The sequence below is a fragment of the Lactuca sativa genome, chromosome 3 (genome assembly GCF_002870075.4).
Source record: "Lactuca sativa cultivar Salinas chromosome 3, Lsat_Salinas_v11, whole genome shotgun sequence".
Classification (NCBI taxonomy): Eukaryota; Viridiplantae; Streptophyta; class Magnoliopsida; order Asterales; family Asteraceae; genus Lactuca; species Lactuca sativa.
In genome coordinates this window covers 92,403,548-92,429,987 of record NC_056625.2, presented here as the reverse complement: position 1 = coordinate 92,429,987, position 26,440 = coordinate 92,403,548, and the positions used below count along the sequence as shown (strand labels likewise).

At 40.1% G+C, this 26,440-nt stretch overlaps 1 non-coding gene across 1 annotated transcript; it reads right to left on the bottom strand.

The window, feature by feature from the left end:
• Nucleotides 1-17,291: 17,291 nt before the first annotated feature.
• On the bottom strand, nucleotides 17,292-17,398 carry LOC111908516 (small nucleolar RNA R71). Its single transcript, XR_002855891.1, has one exon. It is a non-coding gene; the product is annotated as a small nucleolar RNA R71 (small nucleolar RNA).
• Nucleotides 17,399-26,440: the final 9,042 nt, after the last annotated feature.

Below are 26,440 nucleotides of genomic sequence, written 5' to 3'. Positions count from 1 at the left end.
TATCCGAATTTTAAATAAAATAAATAATTAATTTATTTAATAAACTTCAAAAATTCATATCTTCTTCATACGAACTTCGTTTTCGATGGTCTTTATATGCTCGCGTAGGTGAGACTACGCTCTACAACTTTCGTTTAGACTCCGTCGGCAAATTCCAAAATTATTTTTTTTATTATTTATTAAAAATCCATCGTGTTTAAGAAATTTCTTAGAAAATTCATAACTTCTTTATCTGATGTCGGTTTTTGCCAGACTTTTTACCGCTGGAATACCATTGTCGAGACCTTCGATTCTCGTTTAGGTCATTCCGGCCAAAAGTCGCTTGATCTCCGATTCGAGTTTTTAGTTGTCTGCTGCTAAGCCGAACTTGGAAAAATCATAACTTCACTATATGAATTCGGATTTGGGCGTTCTTTTTACGTACGATCATGGTTCAAAGACATTTAATCATAGAAGGAAATTAAGTGCAACTTACTTATACATTTTATTATGAAAGTAACTTTTTATTATTCAAAAGTGGTTACAATACTTGACCCATTTTGGTCGTTACAAAGAGTTGAAATATCGGGTTGTCACATCATCCCCCCGTTAGAGAGAATTTCGTCCCGAAATTTAAAGTAGTAAAGATACTAGTGAACATGAAAGAGATGAGGGTACTTTTGTTTCATCTGATCTTCGCGTTCCCATGTGAATTCGGGTCCCCGCTTGGCGTTCCAGCGAATCTTCACGATGGGTATGCGACTTTGTTTTGTTTGCTTGACCTCTCGGTCCATGATTTCTACTGGTTCTTCCACAAAGTTGAGGCTCTCGTTGATCTCGATCTCGTCGAGTGGAATAACAAGAGTCTCGTCGGACAGACACTTTTTCAAGTTTGAGACGTGGAAGGTTGGATGGATGTTACTAAGTTCGCGCGGTAGGTTAAGCTTGTAAGCCACAGGGCCGATTCTGGCAAGAATCTCGAAAGGCCCTATGTATCTTGGATTTAGTTTCCCACGCTTTCCAAATCGTATTAAACCCTTCCATGGTGAGACCTTTAACAAGACGTGGTCTCCTACCTGGAATTCCAAAGGTTTTCTCCTTTGGTCAGCGTAGCTTTTCTGTCGGTCTCTTGAGGCTTTCAATCGTTCACGAATTTGAACGATCTTCTCTGTTGTTTCACGTATGATCTCCGGACCTGTGAGAGTGCTTTCCGGAACTCTTCCTCTAGCTAACTGGGTATCGCCAACTTCAGTCCAGCACAGAGGGGATTTGCACTTTCGACCATAGAGGGCTTCAAACGGAGCAGCCTTTATGCTTGTATGATAACTATTGTTGTATGAAAATTCGACAAGGGGTAAATGAATATCCCATGCCTTTCCAAAGTCAATCACGCAGGCTCTCAGCATGTCTTCTAAATTTGTATTGTTCTCTCACTTTGTCCGTCTGTCTGTGGGTGGTAGGCTGTACTCATGTCTAGCCTAGTTCCCAGGGAACTTTGTAGGGACTGCCAGAATCTTGAAGTGAATCTACTATCTCGATCGGAGATAATGGATATCGGAACACCATGCAGTCGCACTACTTCCCTTAAGTAAGTTCTTGTAAGCTTCTCCATTTTGTCAGTCTCCTTGATGGGTAGGAAATGTGCGGATTTGGTCAATCTGTCGACAATGACCCATATGGTATCGAGTCCACCTGTCGTCTTGGGTAACTTGGTTATGAAGTCCATAGTAATCCGCTCCTATTTCCATTCCGGTATCTCTGGTTGTTGTAGTAGTCCTGACGGTTTCTGATACTCGACCTTAACCTTAGCGCAAGTAAGACATTTACTCACGAAGGTAGCAATTTCTGCTTTCATGTTAGGCCACCAGTATAGTTTCTTAAGATCCAGATACGTTTTATCTGAACCCGGGTGAACGGAATATCTTGAATTGTGAGCCTCGGTCATGACTACGTTTCTGAAACCACCATGATTTGGGGTCCAGATTCGGTCCATGAGATAGTAGGCTCCGCCACCCTTGACTTCTAAATTCTTCTCCATTCCTCGCAGGGATTCACCCGCCACATTTTCAGTTTGCAAAGCTTCCATTTGTGCTTCCTTAATTTGTGTGGATAGGTGGGAATGGATAGTCATGGTCAGAGATTTGACCCTCCGACCAGTGTATTCCTTTCGACTGAGGGCGTCGGCTACTACGTTGGCCTTGCCAGGATGATAACGAATTTCGCATTCGTAGTCATTCAGTAACTCAACCCATCGTCGTTGTCGCATGTTGAGTTCCTTCTGATCGAAAATGTGTTGAAGGCTCTTGTGATCGGTGAAAATAGTACTCTTTGTTCCGTATAAGTAGTGCCTCCAGATCTTCAGAGCAAATACCACTACTCCTAACTCGAGGTCGTGTGTCGTATAGTTCACTTCGTGTGTCTTAAGCTGTCGGGAGGCATAAGCGATAACCTTCCCTCTCTGCATAAGAACACAACCAAGTCCTTGATTTGAAGCATCGCAATACACTACGAAGTCTTCTATCCCTTCGGGGAGGGATAGTATCGGTGCGGTGCACAAGGCCTGTTTTAGTGTCTGGAATGCCTTCTCTTGTTTCGCTTCCCAGTCAAAGGCCACTCCTTTCTGGGTTAATGAAGTAAGAGGTTTCGCAATGCTCGAAAAGTTCTTTATGAATCTGCGATAGTAGCCAGCTAGACCTAGAAATTGACGAATTTCTGTAGGTGTCTTTGGTGCCGACCAGTTCTCAATAGCCTTAATTTTGGAGGGGTCCACGTGTATACCTTTCTCGCTAACAACGTGACCTAAAAATTCGACTCTTCGAATCCAAAATTCGCATTTAGAGAACTTCGCATAGAGTTTCTCCGTTCGCAGTGTTTCTAGGACTTTTCGTAGGTGTTGGCTATGCTCTTCCTCACTTCGAGAGTAGATAAGTATATCATCGATAAAGACGATGACGAACTGATCCAAGTAAGGGCGGCATACCCTATTCATTAGGTCCATAAATACTGCTGGTGCATTGGTTAATCCGAACGGCATCACCACGAATTCGTAGTGTCCATAACGAGTTCGGAAAGCTGTCTTTGGAATGTCCCCCTCTAGAACTCGTAATTGGTGATATCCGGATCGCAGGTCTATTTTGGAGAAGTAGTTCGCCCCTTGAAGTTGATCGAATAGGTCGTCAATACGGGGTAGAGGATAGCGGTTCTTGACAGTAAGTTTGTTCAGCTCTCTGTAGTCGATGCACATACGGAACGATCCGTCTTTCTTCTTTACAAACAAGACCGGTGCTCCCCAAGGTGAGAAACTTGGTCTTATGAATCCTTTGTGAAGGAGTTCATTAAGTTGATTGGAAAGTTCCTGCATCTCTGCTGGTGCAAGACGATAAGGCGACTTCGCTACTGGGGTAGCTCCTGGAATTAAGTCGATTCTGAACTCGACTTGGCGTTGCGGTGGTAATCCTGGTAGTTCTTCTGGAAAGATATCGGGAAAGTCGCGTACTACCGAGATGCTCTTGATGTCCTTCAGTTCTTGACTTGTATCGACGATGTGCGCTAGGAATGCTCGACAATCCTTCCGCAAGCACTTTCGAGCTTGGATGCACGAAATGATGCGAAGGTTTGTACTAGATTTGTCACCGTAGACAACTAATGTTTCGTTGTTAGGGAGGTTAAGACGGACTGCTTTCTCAAAGCACATGATGTCGGCGCGAAGAAGACTCAACCAATCCATGCCGACTATGACGTCGAAACTTTTAATTTGAACCGGCATGAGATTGATTGGGAAAGAATGGCCGTCTAATGTTAACGTACAGCTCATGTATATGCAATTTGTGTTTTCAGTTTTTCCATTGGCCATCTCTACAGTGAATGATTTTTCTAACTTGCTAGGTTTAGGTTTAAGTAAATGAATAAAGTTTTGACTCACGAAGCTTCTCTCCGCTCCACTATCGAATAATATGCATGCGTATGAATTATCGAGAAGGAACGTACCAGCAACTATAGTTGGGTCAGCTACAGCTTCGTCATGGCCTATTGCCAAAACTCGTCCTATACCTCCGGTGCCTGCTGCCTTAGGACAGTTTCTCTTGTAGTGGCCCACCTCGCCACAACCGTAGCAAGCCTGCCCTACACCCGCACCGGGAACTTGAGTGATCGGCTTTGCGGGTTCCTTGCAGAAACGGGCTGTGTGTCCTTTCCTGCTGCAGTTGGTGCACTGCATATCTCGACAAGGTTTATGGTGGTGGTAATTGCATTTGGTGCATTTTGGGAGGTTACCTATATAAGGCTTTGTTGGGTAGGTATTTGTAGGGGCTGTAGATGGTACAGTGGCAGCATTTACTGACACCAATTGTTTCTTTGTGGATTCTTGGTAAGATCCACCCTTCCCTTTAATCCACGCTCTCTTCCTGCCATTGTTGTTGTTGTTGCTGTTGTGGTTGTAGTTGTTGTTGTTGTTGTTGTTGTTGTTGTTGTTGTTTCCTTTCTGTGGTGCTGGTGCAGAAGTGGTTGAGTTCTGATGACCTCCGTAGTCGATCAGAGATTGTGCCAGTTCCTTAGCACTTTCAAAGGTGTTAGGTTTAGAAGCTAACACGCTTGATCGCATTTGGGGCGTCAGTCCCCAGATGTACCTTTCTATCTTCTTGCTCTCGGGAGCAATCATATCTGGACAAAGGATTGCCAGTTCGCAGAATCTGTTGGTATAAGTAGCGATGTCGGTACCCACCATTCCGAGAGTCCATAGCTCGTGTTCAAGCTTTTGAATCTCTCCCCGTGGGCAGTATTCTCTCATCATCATGGCCTTCAAGCTCTCCTAGCTTATGGAGTTTGCCACGATTAGGGTAAGTACTTTAACGTGGCCATTCCACCAAGTTAAAGCTTTATCGAGAAGGGTGAAAGTTGCAAATTTGACCTTGCTGTGCTCGGGGCAGGAGCAGATTTCAAAGACTGCCTCCGTCCTTTCAATCTACTGCCTCAGGGCCATCACACCACCAGTACCATAAAACATTCGGGGCTTGGCATTAGTGAAGTCCTTATAGGTGCATTCTCGAGGTGGTCCATGACTCTCGCCATGGTTGGATAGGTGTGTGCCGGATCCCGAGCCATTAGTACCCGAGTTATTGATCTGCGACATGGCAGCTGCTACCGCTGCGGTGACTGCTGCTTGAAACATAACAGCATCAAATTGGGGTGGTGGAGGTGGTGGTGGTATAGGTGCTTCCTCACCGTTGTTTCGCCTCGGATTCCTACGCGGAGGCATCCTTCAACTATAGATTGAAAAGACAAGGATAAGAATTTCATAGAATGGAAAAATGTATGTGTCTCATGAACTAAATCGCTATAGATCAACAACAGATGATAGTATGAGTCTTAAAATAGAAGAATGAAAGTTATTTGTAAGACTGAAGGTATGAAACAAGTATTTGGGTTCACAAAGACCATTCAAGGTTCGAACGAAATACTTAACATAGTAGTAATAGTGCCACTTATATTAATATAAAAGTTGTTACAACGATCACGAAAATTTGACCCCTAACAGGGTCTCCGATTACAAAGTTCGAGAAATTTAAAGACTTTTAGCCGATGTCCTAAGCTATAACAAAATTTGAGTCCTAGACAAGCACTACTTGCGTCGAAGGTTGCGCTTGGAGCTTGACTCCGCATCTGATTGCTTTGACTCCATTAGACGCCTATCGAAAGCGGCTTGTTGTTCCCTTAGTTCGGCGAGGGCTGCAATCATTTGCGCTTCAAACGCTTCAGCTTGGAATTGGGCGTTGTCTTGCATCTTGTCTAGCCTACGGATGTCAGAAGTGTGAACCTGCACTTCCACGTTGATATCCCGGAGTCGACTAGCTTGTACTCCAGACTGATAGGACTGATTGGCTAATTTACCCACCATTACCGGGAGTGCTCGATCAGCCGAACCTCCGCCGCGGACATCATAGAAGTCTCGGCACATGCCGTAGGGAGGGCGTAGGTTTTGCTGTTGGCTCCAATGGTGGAGGTGACTTCCGCAGACGGGAGTCGGTCCTTGAAAGTTCCTTACGAAGACGGGAGGCTGAATGGGTGGTGGATCGATAACTTCCGGCTCTGAGTCGGTACCGGAGTCATCACCCACTTCTATGGGTTCCTCGTCCTCTTCGGGATCATCTTCGATCCATCCTCCGTTGCCTTGGTTGGGAAAGTAGGGGTCGCCAGGGTGGTGAAATCCAGCCATTTGACTGTACGAGAAATAGGGTTATAAGAATTGGGTAAAGTCGGAACATGTAAAACATGTAAGTTAAACTAGTTTAGATAGCAAATACTCCTATAGTATTTAAGTTCTTGTGTTTGATTCTTGTAATGGTTTGGTAAGTTTTGACTTGTTGCTTACTACGATCATTCCTCGATATACGTTGGTCCAATCTTGGGCAAATATAGTTGATCACGCTATATTTGTCCACAATCTATTACATATATCGAGTCTCAATCGTAGTGTCAACTTGTCTAAATACTTGTATAGTTGTATAACATGAAAATAGTTTGTGGTATGCATGTAATTGTACTTAAATGAACTATCAATTTAAGTTGAACGAAATGCTGCTTAAGTGTAAAAAGAAAATTTGTTTCGTCAGAGAGTATTAGTCCCTTAAGCATTTATAGTTTGTATATCTTATGTGGTTCGATATACTTAGTTCACTATAAACATTGCTCTGATACCAATCTGTCACACCCCCAAACCTGAACGGCGGAAACGTTCGGGGGCGGATGACTTCATGTGGTAACGTAACAAATGAATACATAGTAAAGAAAGCAATACAACCATCATATATATAATTGTAAGTTTACATTTGTCAAAAGTTACATGTTCAAAACCAATTACAATATGATGTCAAAATATAAGATTAAACTGGCACCGCAGCATCTCTTCTTCAAAAGCATATTAGTACCTGAAATTACTGAATCCCTGGGACATACAAGTAATTTTGAAAGAGTAGATCAGCATTTAAGCTGGTGAATTTCATAAGTATTTAAGTGACAATGTTTGAATGAAATGAAATGTTTTATCTTTGTTTGTTTGTGTTTAGAAAATCCTATATTTTCTACTAGTATAAAAGTAGCCTTCACTCAAGGCCAATGTTTGTTTCCAAAAGGTATGTAAATGTAGAATAACCAATGAGTTTGAAAAACCTTGTAAATCAATGAATTTTTAATACCCCTTGTGAGTTTTATAACCATACTATTGACTCTGAATGCCTATACACAACGTTCTTCAGGCGTTGGAATGTTATGACGTTTGTCACCCCAAACGGTGGACTGCAGCTAACAGTCAGGGCGCGGGTTGTCAAGCCCGTATAGATCTATACACAAACACCATGCTCCCCCTCCAAGGGATTCTGGTATATAATACAGGACTTGAAATGTGTACTCGAACGTACATGAAGTTAGTGTCTCACAAATCCGTGGTATAAAAACAGATCTACTTGTTAAAATGTTACGTTTGTTCTTGTATACGAAAGTAAACTTCTTGAAGTATATGTTTCTAGTACATAAGAGTTAGAAATCTGTTCGTAAAACTATACCTATTATAGTTTCCAAAAAGCGTGTCTTGTTTGTTTAGAAATATTGAGAAAAGGAATCACTTGTTTATGAAAGTATAGATTTTTGGTGTAGAGTCTAGGATAGACAAGAAAAATCTAAGAACAGTTTAGTTTATACATGCATTACAACAACATTATATTTTAAAAGGTAAAATGCTATTGTGACATATGTTATATATATATATAAAAGTTCTTTTAAATGTTTATAAATCGCATGTGATTTGAATATATAACAGTATATAAAAGAGTTTCTTTATGTAACACACGATAATACTCGTGTGTTTTACTTGTAATTCCCCCTTTGAAAGCATATAAAAGTATTTAGAATAATTAAAACGGTTGATTAAGGGGTATGAAACTCACTTGAAAGATTGAAGATAGCGAGATGGAAAACCGGGCAGAGTTTCGTCTCGGGAAACGGATTTTCCTCGGGATTCTCGGGAATCTCGGGAGTAAAATCGACCTTCGGGACTTGAGCCAAAAAGACCAGAGCTTCGGGTTTGAACGGACACGGAAAACGAGGCAAAGTTGAGAGAGAGAGAAGAGAAATGAGCCCTTTCTTTGGAAACCCTCGCATCCTATTTATAGTAAGGCTGGTCTGCCTCGGTACGCGGGGCGTACGCTCGGACGCAGCGCGTATGCGTACGTCATGCATGACCGAAGCCTGGACTGCCTCGGTTCGGATGGGACGGGTTGCTGGGTACGCGGGTCGGATGGGACGTCGGGTCGGATGGGACGTCGGGTCGGATGGGACGTCGGGTCGGATGGGACGTCGGGTCGGACGGGTCGGGGCTTCGGACGGGTCGGACGGGTCGGTTTCCTTCGGATAGCGCGACGTGGACGATCAGAGGCCAATCCTCTCAGTTACGCGGGGCGTACAGGAGTACACAGCTCGTACCTCGGATGAGGACGCTGACTCCCCTTCGGATAATATCCGAATTTTGAATAAAATAAATAATTAATTTATTTAATAAACTTCAAAAATTCATATCTTCTTCATACGAACTCCGTTTTCGATGGTCTTTATATCCTCGCGTAGGTGAGACTACGCTCTACAACTTTCATTTAGACTCCATCGGCAAATTCCAAAATTATTTTTTTTATTATTTATTAAAAATCCATCGTGTTTAAGAAATTTCTTAGAAAATTCATAACTTCTTTATCTGATGTCGGTTTTTGCCAGACTTTTTACCGCTGGAATACCATTGTCGAGACCTTCGATTCTCGTTTAGGTCATTCCGGCCAAAAGTCGCTCGATCTCCGATTCGAGTTTTTAGTTGTCTGCTGCTAAGCCGAACTTGGAAAAATCATAACTTCGCTATATGAAGTCGGATTTGGGCGTTCTTTTTACGTACGATCATGGTTTAAAGACATTTAATCATAGAAGGAAATTAAGTGGAACTTACTTATACATTTTAATATGAAAGTAACTTTTTATTATTCAGAAGTGGCTACAATACTTGACCCATTTTGGTCGTTACAAAGAGTTGAAATATCGGGTTGTCACACTTACTCATCCTTGAGTCTTGCAACTCCAACTGGCATCTCACCAACAATTCCTCGGAGCTAGCTCAATTTCCCTTTCAAGGGATGATCCACTAAAACTCGTTCATCATGGCCCTCTGGCCCCATCCTCTTTCACATATGATCTCAGTCTAGAAAATCACCACAGAATAACCAGTAAAACCAAAAGCACTAACTGCCACATGTCCTGGTACTCAAACCAGGTAACCACCTCTCGATCTACTATGAATCATGGTACCCGAACCATGTTATCTCCTCTTAATCTGCTATGAATCATGGTACTCGAACCGTGTTCCCTCTTCTCAATCTGCCTCAAATCATGATACTCGAACCATGACATCACCTCTCGATCTACTACAAATCATGGTACTCGAATCATGACATCACCTCTCGATCTGCTACAAATCATGGTACTCGAACCATGACATCACCTCCTGATCTGCTACAAATCATGGTACTCGAACCATGACATCACCTCTCGATCTGCTACAAATCATGGTACTCGAACCATGACATCACATCTCGATCCGCTACAAATCATGGTACTCGAACCATGACATCACCTCTCGATCTGCTACAAATCATGGTACTCAAACCATGACATCACCTCTCAATCTGCTACAAATCATGGTACTCGAACCATGACATCACCTCTTGATCTACTACTTAGATCCTCCGAAATACTCCCTACATCAAGTATGGGTCCTCTGCTTTCAGTAGTACGACCCCATACTACCTTCCACATCTACCGATACTCTCCACATGGACCATCCCATAGTCCCTAAGTAGCTGCTCAACCTTCTCAATCACCAATCCCGACACGCGTGCTCGCTTCATAGCGAAACGCTCTACTCTGCCAGCATACTCATATGACTAAGGTCACTTCCTAGTTTCTCACACTTCTCTGCCATCAGCTGCTGAGAAACTCCTTATGGTGCCAGTCATCTACCTCCTCAATATCGTCACATTCACTTGGTAGCTGACTCTTACCATCGGGAGTTCCACAAAGCACGAAGCAAGCAGTATTCAGACATTGAATAAACATGCAAAACCGACTCTAGGTGATAACTCCACTTGCTCTACTCATACTCAAAGGATATCACCGAACTCAGCAACTCTACCCCTCGCGGGTAGCTAACTACTCTCTCGATAGGCTCCACAAATGCTCATCTAGGTATCTCTCCTAGATTACTCCTCTACTCATCCCTCTCTATAAGGATTCCTTTTGGATACTCTTACTCAGCGCATGCTCGAAAGCACATCACAGATAACAACAACTCCTAGGCTAAGGCATCACAAATCAAGCCACTCTAGTCCTGAAATGTGAAATACCTAGCCTATCTCTAGCATGCATAATACCTCATAACATATCTCATAATACAAAAGTAAGGGTATTTTGGGAAATCGCCGTTTGGGCTCTGGCTGATTGTACACACTGCTCTTAATCGTTTTCTCTTAGAAACTCTTGTTCACTCTAGAAAAATTATTTCTTTGAAATTTTTTCTCAAATCCTCAGTTTGAGTCCAGATTTACCCGAAGGTGCATCCGAATCCCTCAAACCAAGGCTTTGATACCAACTTGTAACAACGTAAATTTTCAAACAAATTTTTCATTTTAAAATCGCATACTTTTCATAACATAATGTATAAAAAATCTCGTTTACTTAAATTACAATAACAACTCCGTTAATGATCCAGAATCCTCAAAACATAACTCTTTCTCTGGTGTGTACAATCAAAGCGGTGCCATCCAGCGATCCTGGGAAACTTGAAACACATAACACAGAACACGGTAAGCACAAAGCTTTGTGAGTTCCCCAAAATACCACATACAACAAATTCGCCACTCGAGGCTATACTGTGTAAGACCCTCCGGTCGATGTGTCTCAATGGGACCCTCCAGTCCCATAACTCGTTGAACCCTCTGGTCCGGTCTAGCTCATTAGACCCTCCGGTCCGGTCTGGTTGAGGACCCTCTGGCCTCATAAATCGTTGGACCCTGTGGTCCAGTTTGGAAAACTCTGCATGGCATAAATCACAATGAAATAATGCACATCATAACACATAAGGCAGGATAACATAATACTCAATGTAAGCACATAAGACCTTCCGGTCACACATAACTACCACTCAAGGTAAAGTATAGTGAGAAGACTCACCTGACAAGCACCAAGTAAAGACCTCGCTCCCGAATCTCGTACTAGCCTCCGCCTAACACAAGGAATGAATATCTCTAAGTGATACTCTAATCACAAATCTAATGAGCGAAGGCTATTCTTTCTTTCATTAACTCTTTTGAAGTGGATAAAAGACCATTTTACCCCTCCATGGTCTCTACTGCTCATGATGACCAAAACCCCAAAGTCAACAGAAGTCAAACTCGAGTCAACAGTCTATGTTTGACCCGACTCGTCGAGTGCACCCTTACGACTCGTCAAGTCCACTTATTTTCCTCAGAATTCTTGTGACAGTCCAACTCAGCTCGTCGAGTTGACCCCCAACTCGTCGAGCTATCGCATGATTCAGCTCTTCGGGACAAACCCTAACCAACTCGTCGAGTTGGCTCATTGAGTCGACGAGTTCATTTGGACCAAATGTTCATTCAGACGATCTCAAACAGATCTATCACTCCAAACACTAGATCTATCATTCAAGTAGGTGATACACTGAACATCGATCCACTGAACCATACTCATAAAACAATCAGACACTAGAAGATCTAAGTCCACCCGATTCCACACCTCCCAAGCCAAAAGCACTTTAAAAACAAATGTATCACATCTTCAACTTTCTCAACATACATTTAACACAATAATGAATCTAGATTAATACCTCGTCTATCTAAATTGGCACATGTAGGAATAAGATTGATCATAATTCTCCAAATAAAGACATTAATCTTTATTAGAATTGACCTATTCCATCAAGTAACGATAGCATCCATCAAATCTAACATATCTCACAAGATAACTCCAGAAGAATCTAGATCCTACCCCCAAGAATCAGGTCTTGAGGTCACCTGAATCGACTGCATCAAAGGCAACTAATTCAACAGTTGAGAAGCCATAATATCACATGTAATATGTAAGTGCCAAGTAAATATCCAAGTCTACAAACTCCAGAAGGCATAAAAACCTTGTTGGTTATCAGATTGCACACCGAATCAGGCCCGACCTTTAGTGGAGTAAGGTATGCAACCGCCCAAAACCAAAAAAATATAGGGACCCCAATTCACCCAAAAAAAATAGGGCCTTAGAAAATCAAATTATTATTATTATTATTATTATTATTATTATTATTATTATTATTATTATTATTATTATTATTATTATTATTATTATTATTATTATTATTATTATCATCATCATTATTATTATTATTATTATTATAATTTGATTATTATTATTATTATTATTATTATTATTATTATTATTATTTTTAAATATCGTTATCATAGATATATAAAACTGTTATTAATATCATTTTTGTGTATCTATGTATATAATATGAATACGTTCAACCTTACACAAATATCGTCATTTTCATGCATTCTCACTAATTTTTATTCAATTTTATCGTTTTTCACTCATTTTCATTTTTACAGAATACGACTCAATAAACATTCTGACAAAATGAGAATAATAATAAAAAAGTCTATAATAACCTTATATATGATTTAATTATTGAGAATATGTGATAATGACAATAGTTATGTAAGAATGAGCGTATTCATATTATCAAACAACATATTTTCTTTGTCATTCTCACAGAATAACAATGTCCACATATCTGTACAATAGATGTCAATCCACATTTGAACCTAGCTCTCTCACTCTCTCTCACTCTCTCTCTCTCTCTCTCTCTCTCTATATATATATATATATATATATATATATATATATATATGTCATTAAATACAAAAATGATATTAATAACAGTTTTATATATCTATGATAACCATATTTCATAATAATAATAATAATAATAATAATAATAATAATAATAATAATAATAATAATAATAATAATAATAATAATAGTTTGATTTTCTGTAGCATCATACATCAAAACACGTAGAAGGATGAAAATGTCAAACTTCTGGGGAAAGAAGGAGCAAAATGGCATAATATGATGCAGTATATCAAAGTCTATGAGCATTTAATGGTATGTCAACTCTCATATTACGTCTTCATGAACATACAAATTGGAAACCAACATAAAAATGAGTCACAAAAAATTTAGTATATCGAAATCTATGAATTTCTGCTAGAACTGGAACTGATCTTAGATGTACCCAAGAGCTGATCCAGCAAATAAGATCCTAAATCCTCAAAAACCACAGGAATTTTTTGAGAGTCTTGATTCTTATTGCACCGAAATGAACCTAACCTTCGATGCATGTCGCTCCTCTCGCACCTTCGGACCCGAGACCCTCCCTTCGGACCCAAGCCTTCCCTTCGGTTCCTCCTTCTCCCTTCTCTCAGTTCTCACCTCCTAAGGACCGAACCTCGCAGGTTCGCTTCTACTGTCCAGTTTTCGACCACTTTCGCTTCTTAAGCCCGTTTTTGACGTTTTTGACCGGGATTTTTCACCAGATTCATATTTTTATAATTTTAAACTCACTAAACTCATATTTTATTCATTTCTCAAGGATTTATTATTTATAAATCATTATTTTACATTAAGAAGAGTATCCTACACCACAAGTGGGTCAAGTGTGCCCACTTGTCTCCATGTGTCATCTTCTCATTGGTCCAAACCTATCCACATCACACAAACCAAGGTAAAAATCCTTTCAAGTTTGCAAGTTGTGTTGAATCAAAAAAGTGACCCTCTTGAACTTTAGCTACCGTAGTCTTCAAGCCACTGTAGTCAAAACTGTCCAATGTGGGCACCGTCCGCAGCAATCATGAAACAAACCTACAGTTCCTTAATGGCTTGGGAAGACATTGGACAACAGCCAAAATGACTGTTCAAGGAGACAGGAAGATTCACTCGTTGTCCCTCTATAAGCTCTATGGAGAGTTGGAAGCTCAAGAGTCCACTGTACTCAAGGACTACTCAGACTTCGGAGGTCCACTTGCTCTTATAGCGTAGTCACCTCACACTCAAACTAATCCCACTTTGTATGACTCATCACTGCAGTCATATGAAGCAGACTCAGAATATGACGATGAAGAAGAGTTTCAAAATGTCATTGCCGTTGTCAGTCAAAAATTCAATCGCTTACCACCTTCATTTCGTAAAAATCAACAGTACAACCGACCACCCTTCAACCGCAACTTTCAAAATAATCAATTTCGTTCCACCAAAAATCCTCTCCCTCCACCGCAGCCTCAGCAAACACAGTCTAAAGAAGTATCACCACAGCCTCAATCAACTGACTCTGGTACCTTTTTAGAATACAAAAGTGACATTGTTATATGTCACAAGTGCAACAAAGAAAACCATTTTGCTAAGGATTGCACGGCAAACATAGTGAAAGATAGAGCCTTCTATCTCAGAATGGCTCAAGAACTGGAGGACAAAGAAAAGGGAAAAGCCTACGTTGCTCAAGTGAAAAGGAATCATCAAGTGTGGTCATCTGGAGACGAAGATGAAGACGACCGCAGTAAAGGAGAAGGCAAGATCTGTATGATGGCAACTGCTTATGAAGACAGCTCAACCAAGCTAAAGAAGAACCATTGCTATATAGCGAAAGGTGGAACTCTCAGCATTGTGGAACAGGTAAAACTTATGATTCAAACTTTAAATTATAGCATGCATGACTGTCAACCTTACTTGGACACACTTAATGACACATGTGTTGCCGTCCTTACAGACTACAATAAAGCCTTAGATGAGAAGAACATCGCTTCGCAGGAGATGTTCCACGTTAGAGGACGTTTGGACAATAAGAGACTCTAAATCGCAATGTTAGAGAAGGATTTCATGCTAGAAAAAGATGTTAGGATGTTAAGCGAAACACAATTAGAAATAGCTTTAAATCAGAGAGATTTAGCACAGAATGAAATTGTACGCTTAAATCTATTAATCGAAAAGCTTTTTAATGAAACTGAGGCCATTGAGAATCTTGTTAATAATGGGAATGTTGATAACACTTTTAATTGGGATTGGTCCAATGGATATCCAACCGCAATAGACTCCTCACCTCGGTTCACATCGGAACGTCCCAATGTCCCTCCAGACCACAACTTCTTATTCCCAGTTAATGACACAACATTTCCGGAGGATATCTAAGCTCATTTTGGTAAACTCCATGATCTGAGTAATAAGTGTGTTATCGAGGAAATTCTCCCTGAATTTTCTAATCATGTTGATAACATAGATCACTATGATTCTCAGACATCATCTATAGCTGATGAGGAAATTGTTATAGAAAGTCCTGAAGTCTCATTAGACTTCCCAACTCTGCAGTCTAACCGCAGTGTTCCTAACCGCGGTCATGAACTGCAAACCGTCTCATTACCCAATTATCCCACTAAAGTGTCCACCAAGACTTACTCTACGGTTGTCCAAAACACTACATCGCAGACCATAGTCAAAAGTTATGTGACTATTGAACCAATCAATCATGAATTACCAATTGTACCAGTCAAAAGTTAAATTGTATGAACATCTTTTGATTATCAACCTCATATGTCTATGTGACCACTTTATCATATGTCTAGGATTAATGAACATGAAACTAGAATTAATAAGAAAATTAGGTAAATTCATGTGTGAGCTTGTGTGATGACCATCAACAAGAAGTTAACTAAAGGACCAAATTAGTTGACTATTGCAAGTCTAAATTAACCCGAATAATTAATCTAGTGAATTTAATTAAATTAGCCAATTGATCACTGTTTGAGTTAGTTTATTCACTAAGGATTAGTGTAGTGAACGCGAATCTAATCACTTGAATCGGTAACCAACAAAAGAGTTAATCCATTGCACTATTACCATAATATCAACCATAGGATCAACTGAGTTGAACTAAACAGAAGTTCTTCTCATTATTGAATCGAGTTAATTCTTTGCTTTTCTAGTTCTTAAGTGATAGTAAGTTTCTAGTCTTGTAAAACTAGAGAAAACCCCTACTTATTAATTAATTTAGATAGAATTACTTTTTAGTTTTAATTTACCGTTCCATGTGTTCGATACCCTACTTATTTAGCTATACCACAATTGATAGGTCCACTGCCTTTGTGTGTTTATTTTATAATTAAAAGTAGGTTTAAAACTAAGTGAGTTTTCACACATCAAGATTTTGGTGCCGTTGCCGGGGAACGGTTCTAAAACTAACATCAAAAATTCTAGTTTAATCGATCCTTTGTGTGGGATTTATCTTACACAAAGTTAATTCTTAGGTAATTTAGTAATTAATATAAGTTTTAATAAAAATCTGTTTTTAAATGTAATTAGAAATTTTTTCTATTTTTGCCTTCAACTCGCCGAGTGCACTCGTGCCGACTCGGCGAGTTCATCGCTGATTCACAGTTTTAATTTTTATTTATTTTTTGTTCTTTTTACGCATTTCTTGTTTGGCTTACAGTTGTTTCATGACCCGAGGATCTGATACACCTCTGGTCCCTCCTCTCAAAGACCCAGAATCCGCATTACAGAGGAGCAAAGGAAAAGTCGTTGGAGAATCCGCTTCTTCAAAGAATTCGCCACTAAAGAACCTCAAGTCCGTTTTCAGCAAGAAGAGGAGCAGCAAATCAGGAGCATCCAGTGCCTCTTTGACAATCGAAGACCCAATTAAAGAAGACACCGAGTACGAGACCGAGGAAGAAGAAGAACCCTCATATGCGCACGAATCCGATTTTGAAGACAATTTAGCTATCACTATGGCTAATATCGATGAAGTACCCATGCGGGAATGGAAGAAGAGGATGCGCGATGACACTGGCCCAGGACTTGTGCAGCCCGCAATTCCCGCTACCGCTACTTTCGACCTAAAGGGTCATATTCTCGCTCAACTCAAGGAGATTCCTTTTTATGGAAAAGACCACGAGGACGCCTACAAGCACTTGGATGAAGTAAATGATGTGGTTGATTACTTCAATGCACCAAATGTGCCATGCGAGACCCAGCTACTTCACATGCTTCCAGTCACATTCAAGGGTGCTGCAAAAGATTGGCTCAAGTCACTTCCTCCCGAATCGGTCACCACTTGGGCCAAGATGAAAGAAGAGTTCATAGACCACTTTTGCCCGCCTTCCAAAATAGCTAAGTTGAAGAAAGCTATCGCCAACTTCGAGCAACAACTCGGGGAGTCACTTTATGAAGCTTGGGAAAGATACAAAGGTCTTCTTAGAAATTGCCCACACCATGACCTCAATAGCCAACAAGAGGTCTCCATCTTCTACGATGGAGTCAATGTCACCACAAGGCAATTGCTCGATTCAAAAGGCCTGCTCACGAAGAAGACACCCCCGATAATCAAGGAGTTAATTGAAGAATTCTCTAAGCATTCTAGAGAATACCACAATCCAAGAAATGAAGTAAGTCGGAGGGTAGTGAACTCAGCAAATGATGGCATGGAAGCAGTGATAGCTAAACTTGATAATCTAGATAGAAGGATGACAAAAATGGATCAAACAATCCATGTTATTCGAGTTGGATACGAGAATTGTAGAGGGCCTCATCTCACAAAGGATTTGTGACTTGGATGAAAATGGAAACAAGAAAGCTCAAGTGTTCTATTCAATCGGCGATCGATACGACGAGAATTGGTGGAAACCGAAGAAGGAATAGCTCTCATATGAAGAATATAAGAAGGCTAAGGAGGAGAAATACAAGCAGAAAGAAAGGGGATTTTATCAAAAGGAAGAACCGGTTATGGAAAATAAAGCCGATTTAGAAGAAATGTTCACTAGATTCATAGCCGCGTCCGAAAAAAGGCACAATGATCATGATGCGGCTATATAAGAGACCAGAAATATGCTAAGGAATTAGCAGGCATCTATTCTCAACATTGAGAAACAGCTAGGACAACTTGCACATCAAGTGAACGAGAGAAGACCGGGTCAACTTCCAAGTAACACCGAAAATAACCCGAGAATGGAGAATTTGAACGTTGTGACTTCCAGCTATGAAGAAATTCTCACACCTGCTCAGAAGATCTCCAAGGTGAATACAGAAAAGGCAGAAGAGTCAGCTCCAGCTAAACCCAACCAGACTCGCCGAGTCCCTTTCATGGACTCGAAGAGTCCATGCGCAGATGACAAAACTGTTAGGCCCTACAGCCCCCCTTTGCCATTCCCAATCAGAGCCATGCCTAGTGAAAAAGTTAGAACGTATAAAGCTTTCATGGAGCATGTTCGAGCCCTTCAAGTCAACATTGCATTTGTGGAAACAATGCTTCAAACACCCAAGTACTTTAACTTGCTAAAGGTTCTATTTGCTGCTAGGAAAGATTTAGCTGAAGTCGCGGAGATAGTATTGAGTGAGCTACCAGAAAAGAAGGGTGATCCGGGGAGCATCATAATTCCATGCCAATTTGGAAATGTACTTGCCACTCAAGCGTTGACCGATTCGGGTGCAAGTATCAACTTAATGCCCTTCTCTTTCTTCAAGAAGCTGAATTTACTGGAGCCAAGACCAGTTAACATGAAAATCCATTTGGCGGACAAGACAACAATTCATGCAAGAGACGTTTGTGAAGATCTTCTCATTAAGGTCGACAATTTTATTTTTCCCGTAGACTTTGTAGTGCTTGATATGGAAGAAGACCCCAAAATTCCAATTATTTTGGGGAGATCATTTTTGAACACCGCAAGTGCATTAATTGATGTATGCGAGTCCACACTAACGTTGAGGGTAGGAGACGAGTTGGCGGTGTTTAAAGCTTTACCAAAGATCAAGCAAGAACAAGAAAGAAAAGAAGAGATCTCATTCATTGATTTGGATGATGAGATACTACAAAAAGAACTTGCACTTTTGCAAGAAGAAGATCCAAGCAAGTTGTTGCTAACCTCTGGAGGTAATGAAGATTTTGACAAAGACTTGGAGGAGATAGAAAAGCTGCTGAAAGGAGCCGACTCGGAAAACACAGTGGGAAGTGTGGAATACGATCCGACTCGTCAAGTCGCTTTCCCAGACTCGACGAGTCCAGTCGAATTTACCAATAACTTGGACGATTTTGATATGCTTGTTACCAGCTCCTTGTATGCTCTGGACATGAAGATTTTCCCTCATTCTTTAGAAGAAAAAGCAACAAAAGGCGAAGTAGATGGCGAATTTCAACACGTTCATGTAGCCTGCCTTGATACGATTATGCAAAAAGAAGAAGATATTCCACTTGAAGATAAGGCAAGCTTTAGAGAAGAGGAAAAGGCAAGGGATAGGAGAAATGATGTTGATCAACCATACATTACCAAACCTAGAGCATGAGTTTTCACCAAATATGAAGTAATTAAGTTTAAGGAAAAGGAAGTGCAAGGGAAGGTGCAAAAGAATGGGGTGAAGAAGAAAAAGATGAAGAAAAGAGAATTTAATGCAGTTGAGGGTGATGCTATAAGGAAGAAGAAAGAAGACTTGAGACGAGCTTACAAGAAGAAAATTCACGCTTACAAGACGAAGTACAAACCGCAAAAGATTAGGCATACATTCCCGATACAGGAAGATGAAGAAACGTAGATGGGAAGGAGTCCAGCTAACGACTCCTTAAAAAGAAGCGCTTGGCGGGAGGCAACCCGTTTTTTATTAGAGTTTGCTTTCTTTCATCTTTTAGTTTTGTTTGATTTTCGTTTTTAGGATTTTAATCTTCCAAATCATCAGACATGACTGCTTGAGAGTGTGTATGTACTAAGTGTGGGGTGGAATGAATTTTCTTTTCTAAATGAATGGCACGATTATATAATGTTTGAATTGTTTGCAATTGACTCGCCGAGTATGACCTTGACTCAACGAGTCGATTCAGATTCTAGATGACTTTAAAAATCGAGACTAGACTCGCTGAGTCTAACCCTAACTCGACGAGTCAGTTTTATTTAAAAAAAATATTTTAAAATTATTTTTACAACCGGTAGCTAGGGTTTTTAACCCTAATGAAATCAGTTTTCCCCCTTCACTCGCCATGCGCCTCCATTTCTGCTCTCTCTCAAGCATTCATCATCCTCTTCACTCTTTCTTCAAGATTTTCGATTTCCATCACCAAAGGTACTTAATTTCTGTTAAAGCCATGATTTTTAGATGATCTAGGGTGTCAATTTCATAGAATACCCGATTTTGAGTTTTGGTGAATTTTTAGGGTTTTGATTTTACATCAATTATGTTGTTTTGGATGATTGTTCTTGCCCTAATACATCTTAGTAATGTCCCTGGGCAAAACCCTTGAAGAAATTTTGAGTTTTCATGGTTGAATTTTGATCGACTCGTCGACTGACTAGCGCAGTTCATACGACTTGCCGAGTCGTTCATGGACTCGACGAGTCCAGTCGGGGAACTAGGTGTAATCTGTTTTGATGATTTTCTATGTTTTCTGGGCTGTGTGTTCTTTGTTATGCAGGGAAAATGTTTCATAGGAGTCAAAGCTCAAGTGGACACCAAGGAGGTTTTCCTTGGTTGAATTTTCCTCAAATTGAATCAGCCTCAACCATGGCAATATGGAAGAAGAAGTTGGTTGAGATCAGAAAAAAGGAGATTTATGTACCCAACAGGGTTGATTGGGATTGGTTGCAAAGTGTTCAGTATGAGGAGGAGTTAGCCCCTTATCTTTTGAAGGAATTTACACACGAGGGGGAGACAATGGTTTGTGATGGATGGAGCAGGGTCTTTAGGATTCAAGAACCGGTGTACCGGGAACTTTGCTCGGAATTTTTCTCCAGGGTATCTTTTCGTGGAGGATACGATTGCTACCACCCGGCGAGTTTCAGTTTTTGCCTTGGGAGAGAGTTTCATCAGTGCTCCGTTATTGATCTTGCTTGTCGGTTGGGGATTTATGACCGGCCATTGGTCTCGACTGCTATTTTTCGCGCCTTTTTGGAACACTCTCACAAGGTGTTTCCCGATGGTGTTACGAGTACGGGTTGGTGAAACACGATTGCCAACAAGTTGTACATTCTAAATTCGGCCCAAGAAGGAAGTATTTAGTCACCCACGCACCGTCTCATTCACCACCTTATCTCCACCACCATCAACCAGCAGAAGGACGACGATAAGGTTTCTAACCTTGATGTCTTTTATCTTTGGAGCATTATCACACCAGACACCTTTTGCAACATTTCCTTGTGTTTGGCTTCTTATTTATCAGAGGGTGCGGTCAAGGATCACAAAACCTCAAAAATTAATGGTGGCATCTTTGTCACCCGGTTAGCCAACTCATTTGGGTTGATGACCTGTGGTGCCTGGAATTTGATGATGGTGATTCCTATCCCTCCATTTAATCCCATTCTTTTTTGGAGGGCTAGGATTATTGAGGATTATGGCGGTGGTCGTTATGCTATCCCGCATGATGATCCGGTGGTTGGTCCCGAGGCGCCGGGAAGGAGGGTTAGGCCGAGGCGAGAGCGAGACGTGGAGGAGGAACCGCCGGTAATTCCGGTGGATAATGATGAAGTACCAATGGACTGGTATAATGTTGAGATGAGGAGAATGCAAGATCAAATGGCAAGGAGTCTCAATTTTAGCAACCAGTCCAACATTCGACTTTTTGACCACTTCCATATTCCACATATTGATGGTGGTAACTTCCCATACATTCCATCTTGGGATGAGGTGATTAATGTAAGGAGGAGTGGCGCTAGTGGAAGTGGAGTTGCGCATGATCATGATGAGGAAGAGGAGGAGGATTAGTTCTTTTATGCTTTGTTGAACAATTTTCAATTTGTTTTTGTTTTTTTTTTGTTTTGTGTGTTTTAATTTAAAACTTTTATTTTATGCTTGATGTTTAAATTGCCTTGATGACTTTCGGATTTTGGGATTAGGAATGCTTGCATAAAAGGGTCTAGAGTTTGAGAGAGAAAGGAAAATAACGAGTGGAAAAGAGTCAAGAAATGGCGGAGTTTAGAGTTAAGGTGTCGAGTCCGGTCCTGAGGGACATGAGTGAATGAGTCTAGAAGTTTTCTGAAGTTTTGAAGATTTGTAAAAAGCTGGAACAAATGCAGAATGTAATTTTTTTTACCCAGCGGTCTACTCGTCGAGTGCACTTAACAGACTCGACGAGTCGCCTTGTATTTTCACACTTTCGAAGCTGTTCGCGACTATACTCGACGAGTTGCTTATATGACTCGCCGAGTCACTCACTTTTATACCAACAAGACTGCTGATTCGATGTTGTTGAATATACCACTTGAATATTTATTCTTTCCTATTGATTCTTGAAGAGTTTACACTATTTTTCCTGCCTATTTGGAGCTGCCTACACGAGATTTTGACACCCAAGACATGGATGAGCTGTTCCCATGTCTAAAGTCAATTGAAGATGGAGCTGAAGAGAAGAGATATCTACCTAGCGACTGTTACCCCAGGGGAGTTTGTTCCAATTCCCTTTTTATTTTTGTTCTTTTTTCATGTATAATATGCAATGAGGGCATTGCATAAAATAAGTGTGGGGTAGGGGGTTGGTCACATATTAGTAAATCTAGAATCTTAATTTTGGTCTAATTTAAAAAAATTTGCATACCAAAAATGTGACTTAGGGATAAATTTAGGAAATTTTGGTAAAAAGTAATGAGGATTCCATATTAGAATTGTGTGGATGATTGCATGAAGACCCAAATGTTTAGTTGAGCCTATATACGTTCTAGTGCATTTGTGGCTTCCTTATTTCAGTGAAATCATGGGACAAAAACACGGCGTCGCTCAACCCGAAGGATGCAACATGTTTAGCATCGTGTACCAGAAATGTATCCAGGAAAATTATTATTGTTAGCCAATAAAGGTTGAGGTTGAGCGCCCCTGCTTAAGCATGTAGGATTTTGAGTGAAAAAGTGAGGTACATGTTTAAAAAAAAAAAGAGAGAGAATTGTAAGAAAAGTTGAAGAATTTTGGAGCAAATAAAGTGAAGATCAAAAGATCAAAATACCAAAAAATTCAAAAACTGAAGATACTAAAAATCAAACAACAAAGGTGGTGAATTCAAAGAACTCAAAGATCAAATTATCAAGGAAGTGAAGAATTCAAAAGAGCTCCATAATGGTATCATAAATTGTAATTCTAGATTATGTATGCTTGGGTTGCTCAACTAAAAATACCTTGAGGGGTAAGAGGTTTTCTGGGGATGGATTCGGAGGGATGCATAAAATGAGCATAGTTCGGGGTGAGTGAGCGAATGTTTATGAGGATTGTGAGTATTTGTAGTATGGGGGTTATTTAGGAAATTTTTTTAGACACAAATGTACGCGTTGCGATCTTGGCATAATGGCTGGGTTAGATTGGAGTTGTCATATGTGATTCTAATGTGTTAAAATTCAGTTTTGCTTGGGGGCAAGCAAAAGTCAAGTGTGGGGTATTTTGATACACTACTAGAAAAACAACCTTTTACGACGCGCAAACAATGACACGTAGTGATTTACGATGCGTAAAAGCATGTGCCCTAAAAATAATGTCATCTCTGCTAAAATTTGAAGGATAGTGGACACGCATTTGTGCGTGCCCTGAAATTAGTGTTAGAAAAGAAAAAAATACAAACACGGAGGGCGCTTATCTTAAACGTGTGACCTCTTCAAATGTCGCTTTATATTTTTGCTTAAACGCGCATTTTTAAAGGGGGAAAACAAAATCGTGAAATTCGAAAATTTTGAAGAACCCCGCTTCTACCCTCTCTCCTCAATATATCCCTTCATTCACTCCTTCCTTCGATCTGTAAATCCTAATCGCCACCGCCATTGAACCTTAAAATCTCAATCCACACTTCACTTTCATTCACTCAATCCGGCCCTTAAATTTTAGCAAACCCACCAGAACCCTAGGTCATGCCTTTTATGCTTTCACATCCTTCCTTCCCTAGTCGTATGTTATTTTGAATCCTTATTTCCTTTCTCTATCACGAACGCGCCTCTATCGCATCGCTCTGCTCACTGTCTTCATCTTAGGCTCTTACGCCTCCATCGTGGTCTATGTGCTCATCGTATCATCATACATGCCGTCTCTTCTCGTCGTTCTTCTCCTTCACCCTACGCAGGTAATATCATCAGTACTCCCTCTTATCGTCGTTTTGCTCCTTGACCCTACACAGAGCATGGCTATTACCTTCTTTTCCAACGACCCGTCAGCCCAAATCCTGACATGGCTAACCTATGGCGAACTGTGATGGCGATTCACCGCCCAATGCCGACGACTATGGCGACAGTTGGCATTCAAGCTTTTGACCTAATACACCTCATCAGAGAAAGAGAAGGAAGATTCGATGAATTCAATCTGACGGTCAATTGTTCACTTCTCGAGGTCTGTTACGATCTCTATCTTTTATTAATTTTTTTTGTAAATTTTGGTATGATGCTCGTTTCTTCAATCGCATAGCGACATGGCTTTTAACATGTCATCATCATAACTGGATCTGGATCAGCAAACAACGGAGTACATGAAATTGAAATTGAAATTGGTATTATGTAGCTGAATCGATATCGATTTGACTCCAAATTGGAGTCAATCGAAGGATTATTTGGTAAGGTCCTCATTCTTTTATTTTCAACAGAGACGAGTTTTGTTGAAAAGATTGATGCCTTCTGCTTTTTAGATTCACTTCCAATTTTCTTTCAGTTTACAACATCTTTTATATGGGAGGTGATATTGCCACGACTCTTTTTTTAAATCCACGGATTTTAAACCATATTGACTATTTTGCCCCTCATTTATATGGCCTTCTCCTTCTCTTACTCTTCCACCTAAATAGCTATCTTCCTTTTTAGACACCCTTCATATACATTCATCATTATCCAATATTACTTTTCCAGCTGGATATATACTTATACATCATCTATACTGATACAGTCATCACAAACGTACATTACAGATATGGTTTGGAAGAACTCTACAGAAGTTGGATTCACTTTTATTGGGTAGGATGTTGAACACAACAGGGAAGGATGTTGAACACAACCCTAAGGTTGTTGAAGTTGATAAATCTGAGATTTCTGGTCTTACATGGATGAAAGTTCCATGGACTAATCAGCTTGCTGTTAGAATCAAAGATGGTTTGAAGTACAAGTTCATTGGTTTTCGTGATCAGGTAGCTTTTCATGGTGATTCATGCATGTATCTTTATTACATATCAAACATATTTTTCCTTATCATAGTGTTCTATTTATTACACTGCAGGATGTTATTAGCCTGACCAACTTTTTCCAGAACTCCTGTGGGTTAACAACAGAAGAGAAACAACTTTCTATTAGTGGGAAAAACTGGGGAGAATTTGATTTAAATGGTTGAGACCTTTATCCTTATATTGTTTTGTAAAATCTCCAAATTAGTATATTGTGGAGCAACACACATTTAGTAATGTTGAGATGTAAATGAAACTAGTTAACATGTTATTCTAACAGCAAGCTTTTTTACTGAGTGTGTTGAAGATGAGTGTGCAAAAGATGATGAACATTGGTTTGAACATGGATTAGAACACAACAGGGGAAGATGTTCAACACAACCCTAAGGTATCCCTACATGTTGATGATGTTGTTGTTCTTTGTGAGGTAAGTGTCACTTCTCAAAGACCCAAAACATTCATTTCAAAACTTATACTCATGATATGTAGGATTTATACTTTAAATTCATTCCTTTTAGTATTTTTCAACAAACATTTTAGCATGCATTGAGGTTTCTCATCATAATCTACCTTTTGATCCCAAATTTACAAACCCTATATGCATTCCAACCATCAAGAATGTAACTGGAAACTCACTCCACTGATATGTTACTTGAAATTGGACAAAATATGTATACCCATTTCTAAATAACAGTATAAGATATACCAAACATGGATGGATATATCTAAAGAGTTTACACATATCCCTTACATAACCAATTGGAAACAAAATTCTACCAAAGTGAATACATGGCCACAGGACCTTCATATGAATGCTGATGACCAAAGAAAATGCTTCTCTGATTCCAGACATGTTTAAGGTTGTGTTTTTCATTGTGATCTTGAAGCATCTGATAATGATTTCCATATCTCCCACTCCCAATCAGATGACACTATTCAGAGCTTTGACAAGCGAGTTCATGATGAGATGGTGCTTCAAGCTACATAGGTATGAATGTTCTACTAATTCTAACTTATGTTTGAGCAAACTTTTAAAGACATTTCCCTTTATTTAACATTTTTCTCTTGAATTTTATTATCACATGGAACTGTTGCTGAAGTGGAGGATAAAACAAGCAATGATGATGTTGGTGTTACTGTGGTTGACCCTAATGAAACTATGCCAGAGTATGA